The sequence below is a fragment of the Rhinolophus sinicus genome, chromosome 4, assembly GCF_057876585.1.
Source record: "Rhinolophus sinicus isolate RSI-liver-muscle chromosome 4, RSI-T2T, whole genome shotgun sequence".
Lineage (NCBI taxonomy): Eukaryota > Metazoa > Chordata > Mammalia > Chiroptera > Rhinolophidae > Rhinolophus > Rhinolophus sinicus.
In genome coordinates, this window is record NC_142504.1 from 108,068,406 (window position 1) to 108,083,079 (window position 14,674).

At 40.2% G+C, this 14,674-nt stretch overlaps 1 long non-coding RNA gene across 1 annotated transcript in view; it reads left to right on the plus strand.

Annotated features, from left to right (window-relative positions):
- The first annotated feature begins 496 nt into the window (after window positions 1-496).
- The window catches only part of LOC148758440 (uncharacterized), a 40,935-nt gene continuing 26,757 nt past the window's right edge, over window positions 497-14,674 (plus strand). The window contains exon 1 of the long non-coding RNA XR_016021187.1: window positions 497-949. This is a non-coding gene — a long non-coding RNA (uncharacterized LOC148758440). The remainder of the gene's footprint in view (window positions 950-14,674) is intronic.

Below are 14,674 nucleotides of genomic sequence, written 5' to 3' on the forward strand. Positions count from 1 at the left end.
CACAAAACATGCGCTGGAACAAGCCCAAAGAGGCCGTGACAGCTGCGTCACAGAGAATAGCCTTTAAACTACAGTCCCGGGGAATGGAGAGTGCCTCCAAGGAGTGGAGCCAGGGAGCCTCTCAGCCCAGGGTTACTTGCTGTGTGCCAAAGCTTCCAGAAGAAGCAGACACCGCTTAGAAGTTACCAATCTTCCCAGTCCCAGGCATGCTCAAAGAGCTCTGCAGTTCTGAGACCACCATGCATCCCCCTCAGAATGACCGACTGTCATCAATGTCACCTTCTGCCTGTCATTCATCATCTCTCATTTTTTCAACCAATATAACTTCATTACAGCCAGCATTTCACTGGTAGACACAGGTTAGAGACAAATGAAGGTCTTCTCATGTTCTGGCAGTGCTTTAACTCAATTAACAAATTAGCCAGAGTCCACAGGCACAGATTGCTAAAGAAATTAGATCACCTCTGAAAGAAATTGGGCTGGGGGTGGGGAGGGTCAGTAACCATTTTAAACGAAATTGAACAAATCATTGATAGTCAAATCCATACTCTCGTTGGTGCTTGCAGAAAGCAGCATCAGAGGCATGACATTAGGGAAAAGGCCAAAGAGAAAACGTATCGTCTGGCAAAATTTTGTGCTGAAAATAAATATTCAAATCAAATTTATTTATAAGTCGCACACTATCAAATCATTATGCAGGGAAGCTGCTAGCAGGAAACCTGCTCCATCCTAGTGCCTCTGGGAAGGATTTCTGCCAGGGGCATATCAACATTGCACCACTAGACCAGTGTTGAAATTCAGCGGGTGCTGGGAGGTGGCAAGTGTGGGCGGTAAGTTTCAAAACATTCATTTTGAAACACCCACTGTGCCTGGCATCATAGGTTCTGAGGAAGGCAGAATCATCGGTACTGTTTACACATCCACAGAAGGTTATTCTGATTCTCCCATGGTAAGCAGACCGTTTCTACTTCTAGAAGAGCAAAACTGTCTGCTTCTGCTGTTGTCTGTTTCTCTTAAATGCAGCACTTGCCACGGTGTATTGCCATTGGTTAAAATGTTCTCTTTGCTGTAAAAGATTCCTTTCTCATTCTCTGAAGGTTAGTCAGTATAAATATTACAATGTGGACTTTAAGCTTTGGACAGGCAGATGTGAACTATTCCGTCACTTTCGTTTCTGGGGAAAGGTAAATAGATTGTGGCTTCCAGAACTTGGTGATGTTCTTTGATAGAGAAACTGCTCTTGTTGACCAGCAGTTCATTCCAAAGATAAAAACAATATACAGAAAACTGTCCCACTTCTGTTTATTCGTGAACCTTTGAAGGAATTTTTTTTTCATTTGATTTTTATCAGAGGATATAAAAAAATCAGGAAAAAAAACCAAAAACCTTTGAATTTTGATTTATGTTATATCTATTTCTCTCCTGTTCTCGTGCCTTCAACATCCCACTCCCGCTTTTAGTTACTGGAATTGATCTTATTTCACCCAGAAAATGGAAGGAGTTAGAAAAGAAGTTCTATGTCCCACACGCCTCAGTCTACTAGCTTCCCTGCATCTGTCCCCATCAGCTTTAGCTTCACTCTATTGCTCTAGTGACTTGTCCTTCCCCCCCGTACAAAGTATCCCATCCCCTCACACCTGCTCCAAAACTGCTCCTGTGCTATGTTTTGCATAGGAATACACGCATATGTAGCAAAGCAGAAAGAAACACATGTGAATGATAAACAGTAAATTATAAATAATTGTTATTTCTGGGTATGGGGTGTGAAAGTGGAGAATGTAATAATGAATAATCAAAAAGTTCATTCTACTTATAATGTTTTATTTAATAAGCTGGGTTGCGGGTACACATTTTCACATATCTGAAATATATTATAGTAAAAACTTAATGAAAGAAAGAAGTTAGGAAAGAGGGGTCAACCAGAGAACTTTTCCCAGGTCACTCAGTGGTATCTGTGAGTCCTGCAAACTGATTTTTCTAGAAGTCTCCTCGGGATCAAGTTGGGCACTGATTTGGCTAACACTTCCACCACTATCACCCAGTTTCCTGGTTCATGAAATAATGATTCTGTTGATACTAAATATCTGCCTTCTTCAGTTTACAGTCCATGATTTGTTGGTGGGAAATATGAGCAGCTAACGATGACTTTGTTTCATTTCATCTTCTCCTTTCCATTTCCTTCCTATTATGAATAGGGTTTACTATTTAGGGGGAAGAAATAGGTAACTGATTTCTGGCAATGCTTTCTTCTCTGTGAGTTCTTGGTCTTGCACTCCCTAGTCTTCTCCAGAAGGACTGGGGAAAAAATAATCAAAGCATTTGAATAAAAGAGGAGGGTGCTATGTGGGCTTAGTGACACCACTGTATCATAACAAAAATGATGGGACAGTTAGTTCCCAAGGGCACTGCTTTTGGCCTCTTACTCCAGAAAAAGCTGTCCACCTATATGCTGGGCAGCTGTAATACAAACATAAGAGAACACGAGGCTGTGGAAGGGACACAGGAACAAACTTGCTGGAAATAAATTAATAGTATTTATCATGATCCATTCAAAAGCCCACATCCTTTAAGCCAGCTCCACTTTTAGGACACCAGCCAGAGAATAATCAAATGTTATCAAACATTTATGCCCCCAAATTAGAAAACAAACCTAAAGTTCCCAAACAAGGGGACAGTTAACTAAATAATAGAAAATCTGAACAATGTATGATAACACTGCCATTGAGTGTGATGTGTACAAGGGTTTTAAGAGACAAGGAGGAATGTTCATAATAGCACTTTATTTAGAAGAAGTAGAATATGAAACCGGAATCTACAATACCAGCTCTATTCTATAAAATTTTCTACCATCTATCCATCCACACAGATACATAGGAGAAAATCAGAAACAAAATATACAGAAATACTAGCAGTAGTGCACTCTGGGTAAAGAAAGGGATTACAGGATTTTAAAAACATATTTTCTGATTTTTTCCAAAGTTTTATATGACTATGTATTGCTTTTTAAAATTAGGGTAAAAGTTATTAAAAGAAAAGCATATTTGGATTGAGAAAAAGGTATACTAAGTGGATTAGAGAATGTTCTTCCACAATTCTCCTCCAGGTTTCGTTGACCCTGATTGGAAGCAAAGGCAAAAATCCCTTCCTTGCCCAGGTAGGAAAACCCGAACAGTAATTGACAAATTGCTGGAGGCTCGGTGTGGACAAGTCTGAGAGTTACAAACACCAGGGGAGCCTAGCCATAGAGGGGCCCTCGTACTTTGGGGAGATTAGCTCCAGGAGCTCGACCAGGTCCCTCCACGAATATGAGGGGGAAAAATCCCCTCACGCTTCGGCAGTATGAGGGAAAATCATTTTGGTACATCGCCAGAGCACTCTGTTCTTTTTCACAAGGCCTACCCTCCGAGGAAACTAGTTAACCAGAGCCTATGCTGCTGGGGTATTATCAGAGACTAACTAACCTGGGAAAGGTAAATACCCAACTCCAGTCCACTCTAGCCATCCTGCCCCATCTAAGGAGGGAGATAGAAACTGAGAAACACTTGTGAAGTTCACAGTGCAGAGACACAGGCTCCCTAAAAGACCGAGACCTATCAGAGGACTGCAGAATGCTTTCCTGTCTCCCACACCTCACCACATTACAGTCATGCATCACATAACAGTAGGTCAGTGAAGGACCACATATGTGACAGTGGTCTGATAAGGTTATAAAGGAGCTGCGACGTTCCTGTTGCCTAGTGACGTCATAGCTGTCTTAGCATAGTGCAACCCATTATACAAATACTTCCCATTGTGTTATAATTGCCTACAGAATTCAGTACAGTAACATGCTGTACAGGTTTGTAGCCTAGGAGCTGAAGGAGAACATATTTTGTTACCCTAACATATGTCTCTTGGACATAAGGATTATTTTAAGCTGGTTAATTTTAAGAAAACAGCTGATACTGGAGAAGCTCTGAAAAGCAAGTAGAGGTTACCCTTAGTAAAAGATATTTACATTTGTAAGAGTGTCTTCCTCCCTGTACCAGGAAGAGGGTGATGAGCTTATCTCTAGAAATTTTTATCGCTGTAGAAGGCAAAGACTTAAATCTGCCTGACAGCCTTCCCCTGTTTTCTGTGCTTTTCCTGGTAACTGCTATAACTGACTACTAGCATCTTTTATCTTCACCTGAAGGTGGTATTTAAGGTGGAGGCTTCAGCCATTTTAGTGAGTTACTCAGTTTTTTGGGGTCTCGCCTAGGAACGTAATCTAGGTCAGAATTTGGATCTACATAAACAGGAAGAACAATCATAAGGAATAAGTGAAAACAAAATAAATTTAATTTTTAATTGCTATAACTAACATTTTGTTCAAAACAATAATTTTGAACAAAACTAACATTTTGTTCAAAATAAGAATTTTGAACAAAATGTTAGTTATAGCAATCAAAATCAGGAGGTGTACATGTTACGAAACTTTTGCTTGTGATGTTTGCACAATGATGAAATCACCCAATGACACATTTCTCAGAATGTATCCCCATTGTTAAGCGGCACGTGACTATTAAAGCCCTGTTTATATCAGTCCCTTTAACCCAGCACATCATGTCTGACTATCAAGAGAAAAATGACAAGGCATACCAAAATGCAAAAGACACAATGTGAAGAGAGAAAAGAAGTATAGAAGCAGATGCGGCCGGTATATCAGACCAGGAATTTTAAACAACTGTGATAAATAAGTTAAGGGCTCTAATGGATACCATAGACAGCATGCAAGAATAGATAGGCAATGTAAGCGGAGAGATGGAACAAAAATAAACAAACAAAAAGAAATGCTAGAGACCAAAAACACAGTAACAAACATGAAGAATGCCTCTGATGCTCTTATTCATAGACTGGGCACAGCTGGGGAAGGCATCTCTGCGCTAGAGGCTATGTATATCAGTAGACTCTTCTAAAGCTTAAAAATGAAGAGAACAAAGACAGAAGAAAACAACAGAACAGTATTCAAGGACTATGGGACAACTATAAAAGGTATAACATACGCATAATGGCACTGTCAGAAAGAGAAGAAAGCGAGAAAGGAATAGACAAAATATTTGAAACAATAATAACTGAGAATTCTCCCCAAATTAAACTCAGACACCAAAACACAGATCCAGGAAGCTATAAAAACATCAAGCAGAAAAAAATACAAAAAACAAACAACAAACAAAACAACAAAAATCACCTACACTTACACATATCTTCAAATTACAGGAAGTCACAAATTAAAGAAAAAATCCCTACAGAAAGCAGAGGAAAACAACACCTTATTTATAGAGGACCAAAAAAAAAAAGAATTTCATCTGACTTCTCAGAAATCATGCAAACAAGAAGAAAATTAAGTGAAATAGTAGTTTATGTGTTGAGAGAAAAACCCCCACAAACCTAGAATTCTGTAATATGCAAAATTATCCTTCAAAAGTGAAGGAGAAATGCTTTCTCAAACAAAAAAAAAAAAACTGAGGAACTTTATTTCCAGTAGACATGCTATTCTAGAAATGTTAGAACAAATTCTTTAGAGAGAAGGAACATAATCTAGGTCAGAATTTGGATCTACATAAACAGGAAAAACAATGAATAAGGAATAAGTGAAAATAAAATAAATTTAATTTTTAATTGCTATAACTAACATTTTATTCAAAATAATAAACAATATATTCAATTATGTATGCTTATGTATATATGTATATACATATATATATATATATATATATATATATATATATATATGATATATGAAATGAATGACAGCAATGATACAAGGAATGGAAGGAACAAATTGGGATTATTATTATGCTATGAAGTACTCTCACTACCCATGAAGTAGTATAGTGTTATTTGAAAGTGAACTTGGATTAATTGTAAATTATATTGCAAATTCTAGGGCAACCACTAAAAAAAAAGAAAGAAAGAAAGAAAGTATAAATGCTATGCTAAGAAAATGGAATCATATAAAATGCTTAATTTAAACCATAAAAGGAAGAAAAAGAGTGGAAGACAAAACTAGGAAGATCAAGGGTAACAAATAGAAAACAGTAAAAAATATGGTAGATATTAATCCAACGATATCAGTAACCACTTGGAATATCCCTTCCTAATGGAGGTAGAGGAGGTGTTAAATGTTTCATGCATTCTGAGCTCCCCAAGTAGGGGAGCTCAATGTACGCCCCCCTCTAACAGGACTCAAGGCTCAAACACACTCACTTACCTCCAGGATGGAGAGTATCAGAATCAGTGTATGTGGGGCAGAGGCGGGAGTCACCATGTCAGCTTTGCGGGTGATTCTGGGATTCTCACCCACTCAAGGTGGGGGGTGTCCCCCACTAACCCAACCTCCTCCTTCAGAATCTCTGGGTCCAAGAAAGATGCTATTTGAATCCAAGGCATGAAAACCCATGTGCACTAACCAGGGAAGGAAAAGTTGGCCTCATGGGTGTGACTTCAGAACTCTCATAATTAACCCTTCCCCCACCCCACCTCCCCCAAAAAAAACAACCACTGTTTCTCTTCATCACCAGGGCCCAGAATTCCACTATGGACATTCATTCATTCACTGGGCTTGAGGCTTTGGTATTTGAAGTATCGAGGTCATTTTTGGAAGGGATTTAGATTAGGTGAACTGTGAGGTCTGACACTAAGATCCCATGATCCTGCGCTTCGTCCTTTCATGTGAATATATCCAGATCATTTCTTGAAAGGAGATTTGAATAGGAAGTGAATTTAGGCCTTGTAATCTGAGGAAGGAAGAATGAAAACAGGGAGGGCACAAACCATGTTTCGTGTTTCTCACTTATACCAGGCTTCCACACAAGCTAGCTTTTCTCTTTTTTTCACGGGGTGGGTGTGGGGCAGGGAAGGATAATCAGTCTCATGATTTGAATTGAAAAACATGACAGTTGTGACAAAATACCTGCCACTTTGGGATGGAGAGCCTGAAGCGACAAGAGAGGTATGAAGGAAAGGCCCACCTGGATGAATGGTACGGGTTGAATTTTGTCTCTCCAAAATTCTTATGTTGAAGTCCTAACCCTTGGAATGTCAGAATGTGACTTTATTTGGAAATAGGTCATTAAAGATATAATTAGTTAGGATGGGGTCCTACTGGAATAGGTCCTTATTAGTGTCCTTATAAGAAGGGGACATTTAGAAGCAGATAGACACAAAGGGAGAACATCATGTGAAGACTGGAATTATGCTACCACAAGTCAAGTGTCTCCAGAAGCTCGGACAGAGAACTGGAGCAGCTCTGTCCCTAGCATCCTGAGGTGAAACAGGTCCTGCCCTAGCATCCTGAGGTGAAACAGGTCCTGCCCTAGCATCTTGAGATGAAGCATGGCCCTGCCAGCATCTTGATTTCAGACTTCTGGCCTCTAGAACCATGAGAGAATACATTTCTGTGTTCTAAGCCACCTAGTTTGCAGTACCTTGTTATAGCAGCACTAGGAAACCAACACGGTGAGTCTGCGGGAAATCTGACCTGGGGAGAGGGAGGCTCATGACACCCCAGGAGGGTACAGCACTGGCTCCCCAGCTACCTGCAGCCCCACAGGCACTGGCCTTTGACTCCACTATGGTTCTAGGGGCCCCTTTTCAGAAGGGACCCCCCCACACACAGTGGACAGGAAGGGTTAACAGAAACTCACGACACACAGGAGCCTTCTGCTGGGGCAACTTATGTAACTCTCTGGTCCATTTTTATTACTCATGATACACCATCATACAAGTGACTCATAAAATTGGACATAAAAGGAGGGCAATATAATTTTTAATCCCTTTAATGTAATGTAATGGGGAAATTAATCATTTATTACAGCAGACAATTGAAAACCACTCAGAAAGAGTGTTCTCTCCTCCCTGAAACTTGGCAGCCGAAGGTTCGTTTCCCACGGTTTTCTGAAATCTTTGCAATTTTTTTTAAAGCTTCTTCATTAAAGGAGATGCTAAGAAGCAAACTGATACTCATACTTGAAAATGACTCTATCATTGTACTGAGCACCTCAAAATATTTTGCAAAGGGAATTGAAACTTCACAGTGCCCCAAGGAATAGACATATTTCAGCTAAATTTGTAACCGAGTGGGGCAAGAGCACATACCCATGGAGACAAGGCCAGTGGAGCTGCGGGGCCACCCACATTGGCCCGGCTCCTGAGCCAGTGCCTTCCCACGCCAGCTCAGCCCCAGCAGGCACACGGCAGTCACTCCATGCAAGTACATCAGGTATTCCTACCCTGAGAATATGCTACTTGTCTTTTCAAGGCTCTTCCTGGCCCCTGACAAACCCATACTGGTCCCTTCACTGCTCAGGCTCAGTCCAGAGAAGCCGCCAAACAGAAGCCACCGTCCACAACCACCGCACTGTCTGCAGGAGTACAGCCAAGGTGACATTGGGACAGGTGGCCACTGGCTGCTGAGATTGATGGATGCCGTTGGTATTATTTAAAGGCTCCTGCTGCTGTGATGGGCAAGTTGCCAAGCTTACCAAGTGAGGACATTAGATCTGCTCCAGGCAAACCAGAAACAAGCAAACCACCACCAACAAGGGGAGTTGTTAAAGCTACTAAATAATAATAATAATAATAATAATAATAATAATAATAATAATAAATCTCTGGACTTGTTGATGTACTATGGATTCAAATGGCAAAGCACAGGAATGTTTACAAAGAGCTTTTGATCCAAGGATGAATAGTGGCTCCAAGAGTCTGTCCCTTCAGTGTTGGGGCCGAGAGAGCTTCCCATAAGGAATGTAATAAATTGACACGGTGACACAAGACAAGCAACTCTTTGGTGGTTTTCATCAGCCACCTCCTGCCACCTTTTGTCAACAAGGGTGTGAAAAGTGGCGGGAAGACCCCACAGTGGCGTGCTTCACCTCCATCAACACTGAGGCCACTCACGTCTTCTTAAGACCTCCTGGAGGTGGCATGTGATATGATACGTGTGTCCTCCACAAGGGCTCCGGTGCCCAGCCAATTGTCCTTGCTGCCTCCCACTTAGGGATGCCTGCTGCTCTGAAGGACACAGTCCCCTCCCCCCCAGGTGTTGGGTGTGCAATCTAATTTCTTCTCCTGTGCATTCCATCAGCAATTCGCTGGGGGGCTACTGTGTGCCCAATCCAAAGCGCAATGAAAGACATACCTATGGTCAGTTCTAAAAGTATCTATTACCTAGACCCCCATATTTTGTATGGGAGCACATCTCCGGATTCAAATCTATTCACTTCCTGAGTTTTGGAAAGTGATAGCAAGAGATCAGATAGCAAAGGCTGCTCTTTCTCCAAACAGCTCTGTTTCCAAAAATGTTATCTAAATGCTTCAGTTCCTGAGTAATGAGGAACACGGACTTATCAGACAAAGGAGCAAGTGATGAGAGACTTCAGAGGAGCTAACTACTGACATGCCAACACAATATTAGTTATCTACCTCAGGCTTTATTTTTAATTTTTAAAAAACTATTTTGACACAGAGTCCCTCCCAGGAATGGATTTTATTATATATTTTTTTAAGTTTTATTGTTTCAAATATTAAAACAAAAGTAACAGAAATACTAAATCTTTAAATACTAAATCTTAAATACTAAATAATGCAAAATAATAATACTGCACAATACAAAGTTCTCATGCTCTAACAAACCAACCATTTCATTTGCCAGATTTCCTACCAGTGTTTTTAAAATGTATTCATTATATACAATTGCACAACACAGATGGAATTTTATTGTCCTAGTTCCCCCATTTCTACCTTACATCATAAGCATCTATAAAAATTTCATGCTTATTAACGTTTACTGATTCTTGGGATTCAGTCTGGTAAATATGCCATGATTTACCTGCCGTTATTTGCTGTTACAAATATCTACAAAACCAAGATTTTCGCATGTCTACTGTTTTATTCCTTTGGTGGAATATTTCCTTAGGAAAATTCCTAGGATTAGGATTATTTGTCTAAAGGACATTTATTTTATTTTATGGTTTTTGGTAAATTAAAATGTTTTGTTTGGAAAATTTCACAACAGCTTTTGAGGTCAGAGAGCACGAGAGTGTTGCAAAAGCAAGGCTGGTGACCCCTGGTGCCTGACTTTGAGTCATGTCAAGCTTTATCACAGGCATAGGGACACACCAGGCTGACCTTTACACAGCAAGGGGGGTTTTAAGAGGCAGACAGAGAAAGACACTTATATCTAAAACAATACAGACATGGCATACAAATGACTAGACTAGAAAAATGATCTTTTGCCTTCATTGATTTTTTTTTCCTGCCGTTGTACAGCATGTTATGAAAACAGAGTTCCCAGTTTTCATTTATCTGTGACTCATCAGAAAATCTTCTCAACTATATCCTGGGCCAGCAATGGGCCTTATAACAACAGACACTTAACAAATATTTGTTGAATTGAATTGAAGGGAACTGAATTTTTGTAAGACTTCGTTCCATTTTTGCAGTGGACATAGAGCATGCACTGGAAATAGACGACTGTTGCCATAAGCACAGATTTGGGGGTTGTTTGTTACTGCAGCATAACTTATACCCTCTGTGCTGATATACCACCTGCCAAGTACTTTCTTTGAAAATGGCTAAATATACAAAGGTATTTATTGCTGCATTATTTATAACTGCAAAAGAAAAAAGAAACTGGGAATTAATAATGCAATTCCACTCAATTTATTATACAATCATTAAAATTAATGTTTACAAAGACCTTGAAATTACATGGAAAATTCTCATACTGTAAGATTAATTTTAAAAGGAAGACAATTGTGTAACATATGGTTAACATTACATTAAAATTATACATATGGAAAAAGAATGAAAGCAATGCAACAAAATAACGATAGCTTTAAATTTGAGAGAACAAAGTTGATTTTTTTCCTTCTACTTTTCTTAATTTTCAAAGTGTTTTTAAGAGTGTTTTTAATTATAATCCTTATAATTAACAAAAAAGTTTTTTAAAAAACCACTTTTCCTAGGAACCAGTGTTTTATCTATTTTATAGTCATTCATTCAACAAATATTTATTATTGAACATTTACTGTGTGCTTCTTATGGGTCTACATGCTGGGACAGTCATGAGCAATACAGAAGATAATATTCGTGTTCTCACAAAGCTTACATTCTAATGAAAATTTATAAGAAAATTTTCATAAGTAATCGGTTACTTAAATTATTTTGAGACTTTTTGGAAGAAAAGGAAGGAGAGAGGTGTCTCAATGGGAAATTTGACATTTTTTCTTATTTTTTTTAAATCAGATGTTTAAAGATCTGGGTTATTTATTTTCTGTTTTAATTAAACTCATTTGCTAACACTTTTTAAAAACATCTGCAGTCAGTGTTAGAGTTGTGTCCATGTTTTGCAGTTTTATTGAATATTAATAATTGTTATTAAAATGTAGACATGACGTCCCAATAGAATACTGCTAGATGTCAACCGGTGTTTTCATCAAGATGCTAATCACAGACATGTACACTATGTGACAGGTACACATTTTCTGGAATCCAAGTTTCATCGAAACATTCAGCTTGAATCACTGAACTCAGGATCAAGAGCCAGACTCATAAAATAGCAGAAAGGCATCGTCCCGCTGGTGCAGGAAATGGAGAAACAGGAATTTCCTCTGCAGCTCTTAGGGTCATTTTACTATGTTCCCCAAAGCCAGCAGAGAAAATCGCTCCGACCGATCAACAAGTTTTTTTTTCCTTTTCCTGAAAAAAGTATAAAACACTCAGAAAATTAAAACTGAAAAGAATTAGTGGGGCACTCAATCTGGTTTCGAATAACCTTTATCGTTTTTCTGATTATAAAAATAATATATGTTCTTTGCAGAAAATACGAATAATGCAGAAAATTAAGCAGACTATATAAAGCTCATTTGTAATCCCACCACAGAAAGATAACCACTGTTTTCGTTATGGTGGACCTCTCTGCAGTCTTTTTTCTAGAGCAGGGCTTGGCAAGCATTTTCAGTACAGGGCCAGATAGTAAATAGTTTAGGCTTTGCAGGCCTTTTCTGCTGCCACTGCCCACCTCTGGCAGTGTGAGAGAGCAGCCATACACAGCACCAGAATGGATGATTTTGGCTCTGTTCCTGTAAAACTGCATTTACTGAAACAGGCAGCAGGCCTGATTTGGTCCCACCCACAGTATGCTGTCCCCCTGTTCTACACCATTTAATTTGCAGAGGGGCAAGCATGGACTTCTAAACTGGTATTTCCCCTCCCCTCTCTGCCATTCCCACTGCGATCATGTAACTAGAAAGATCTCATTATGGTTCACCACATTCACCAGTCAACAAGTATGTACTGCAAGCCTGCTTCTGTGCCTTTGAACCTTGGGGAGTGGTGGGTGAGTCCGTCACGTCCCTGCCCTCCTAGAGGTGCACGCAGTAAGAAAATCATGACAAATATGTACATAATGACAACTGTGCCCAGGAGAACTGTCGGCTGCCCTGGGAGCCGGTAACCTGTGGGCCTAACCTGATTGGAGCCTTGGGGACCATTTCTTGGGAGGGGCAGTGAAGCCTCAGTCTGAATGAGGAGTTGCTTGGGCCACCTGCTGGGAAAAGAATGCCAGAGAGAGTGGACAGCAAGCATGCAGGCTGAAGTGCAGGACAGCCCGCCAGCCTGAGGAGCTGAGGTGAGGCCCTCATGGCTGGAACACAGAGATGCCGTACATCTCGCTAGAGGAGTGGGCAGGACCAGAACACGCAGGGCTTCTGTACCACCCAAAGCATGTTTGGACTTGATCCTGTGGCCAGTGGGAAGCCACTGAAGAGTTTTAAGCCGGGCACTCAGGAGCTCTGCATTGTTTCAATGCATCCTGAACTCAGCACCCACACTCCCAGCCACTTTCAGTCCTTTCTATGCATTGCTGCAGAGTAATTTTTGAGTATCCTCATCCAGTCATGGCGATGGTAAGACACCCCTGCGAGCACCGTCAAGGATATGAAATGAAGTTCAGACTCCTAGGTCTGGATTTATAGCCCCCTGATGTCCGGACATTCCCCTTATTCTTCCTTCTCTTCAAACAAACTTATTTGCTATTCCCCGTACAGATCCCCACCCCTCCGCCCCCGCTATTTTCCCATCTTCATGCTTTGGTTCAAGCTGTTTTCTCCATCTAGAATGTCCTTACTCTAAAGCCCATAACCTAGGCCCCCTTCAAATGTGGCCCCCCATGTCTCCTGTTCCTGTCCAGGTGTTGTGTGAACACCTGATCACAAGAATAGAGGTAGCCCTCTCTCCTCAGGGTTCTGGAACATGGCACCTTCCCCTGTCCATCCACGTCATTGTGTGCTTCGTATTAGAGTCATTGTCCATTTATCTTGTGTCCTTTCCTCGATGCTGTGAAGGAAAGGGACCATGTCTGTTTATTAACAATAGAAAGAGCTGCCATCTGTGAAGGACTTTAATCTATGGCAGGTGCTCTGCTAAGTATCTGACATATAATATTGGATTTCACGTCTATGACAACATGGAAGGCTTGTGATAATGGTATTACTATTTTACAAATGATCTTTGAGGTACTTGCCCAATGTCATCCAGTGAATAAAAGATGACATGAGGATTTGAACCCAGGAGCACCCGACTCCAAAGACTGTTCTTCTCTGTGGAAGCTTCTATCACTACTTAGTACTTGCAGTAAGCTCTGCTGATAAACAGGATGATAAGAGAAGGAATCATTAGACATGCCTGCAAAGCAATTCTGCCTAATGCTTGACCTTCCTTCACGTTGTCTGCTACCAATTTCCTACTTTGCAGGGATAACGAAGATGATGCCCACAGAGAGAGTTATGATCAGCCAATAAAAATACAAGGTGTCCAGTTAAATGGGAAGTTCAGATAAACAATAATGTTTTTCTGGTATGTCCCAAATTCATTGCTTATCTGAACTTCAAATTTAAGTAGCACTCCTGTATTTTATCTGGCAATCCTAATCAACAACTCAAGGAAAAGTAAAATGAGCCTCATTATTGTTTCGTAACATCAGAAAGGAAAAAGAAAAGTGGTTAAAATTTTTATTTTTTTCTAAAACATTTAATTTCCAAAACTTAACAAATTTAAAGCCTAAAAGAGTAATGTGGCAGTTTATTACTTAACATTTTAATGAAAATAATATTTCGAAGAATATAGAAACTTTTCAAACACAACAATGTATATATTTTAAAAAGCCCCAGAAAATAAAAATCACCTATAATCTTGCCCCCCAGAGGTGAACGTTGTTAATATATGGAGCATTTTCTGATGATTTGTATTTTGGTAGCATTCAACTTGGAAAGTTCAAATGGGAACGACCTAAATGCAACAATGCTTCTTAGGGAAAATGAGTGGCATTTTCAATTTATTTGCTTTTAAACAGAAAAATAGAGGACATCATTTGTTGATGTGCAACAAACGCAACGCACTCCCTCCCCTGCCCTGCACATACTTCATTCATGAAGCGAGTGAAGGGAACCGTGGGGAGCAATGATGGGAGAGAAGGGAGGCAAAGGGAGCAGGGGTGGAGAGGGAGAGAGTAGGGTATGAACAGGAGACCAGGAAGTGGGGAGGGCAAAGGAGGAGAAACAGAAGTAGGTAGAGAGTTTGGAGGAGAGAAAAGCAGCAGGGAGAAACTCAGAGAAGGAGAAGCTTCCAAAATTCGGAAGTGAGGGCTTGA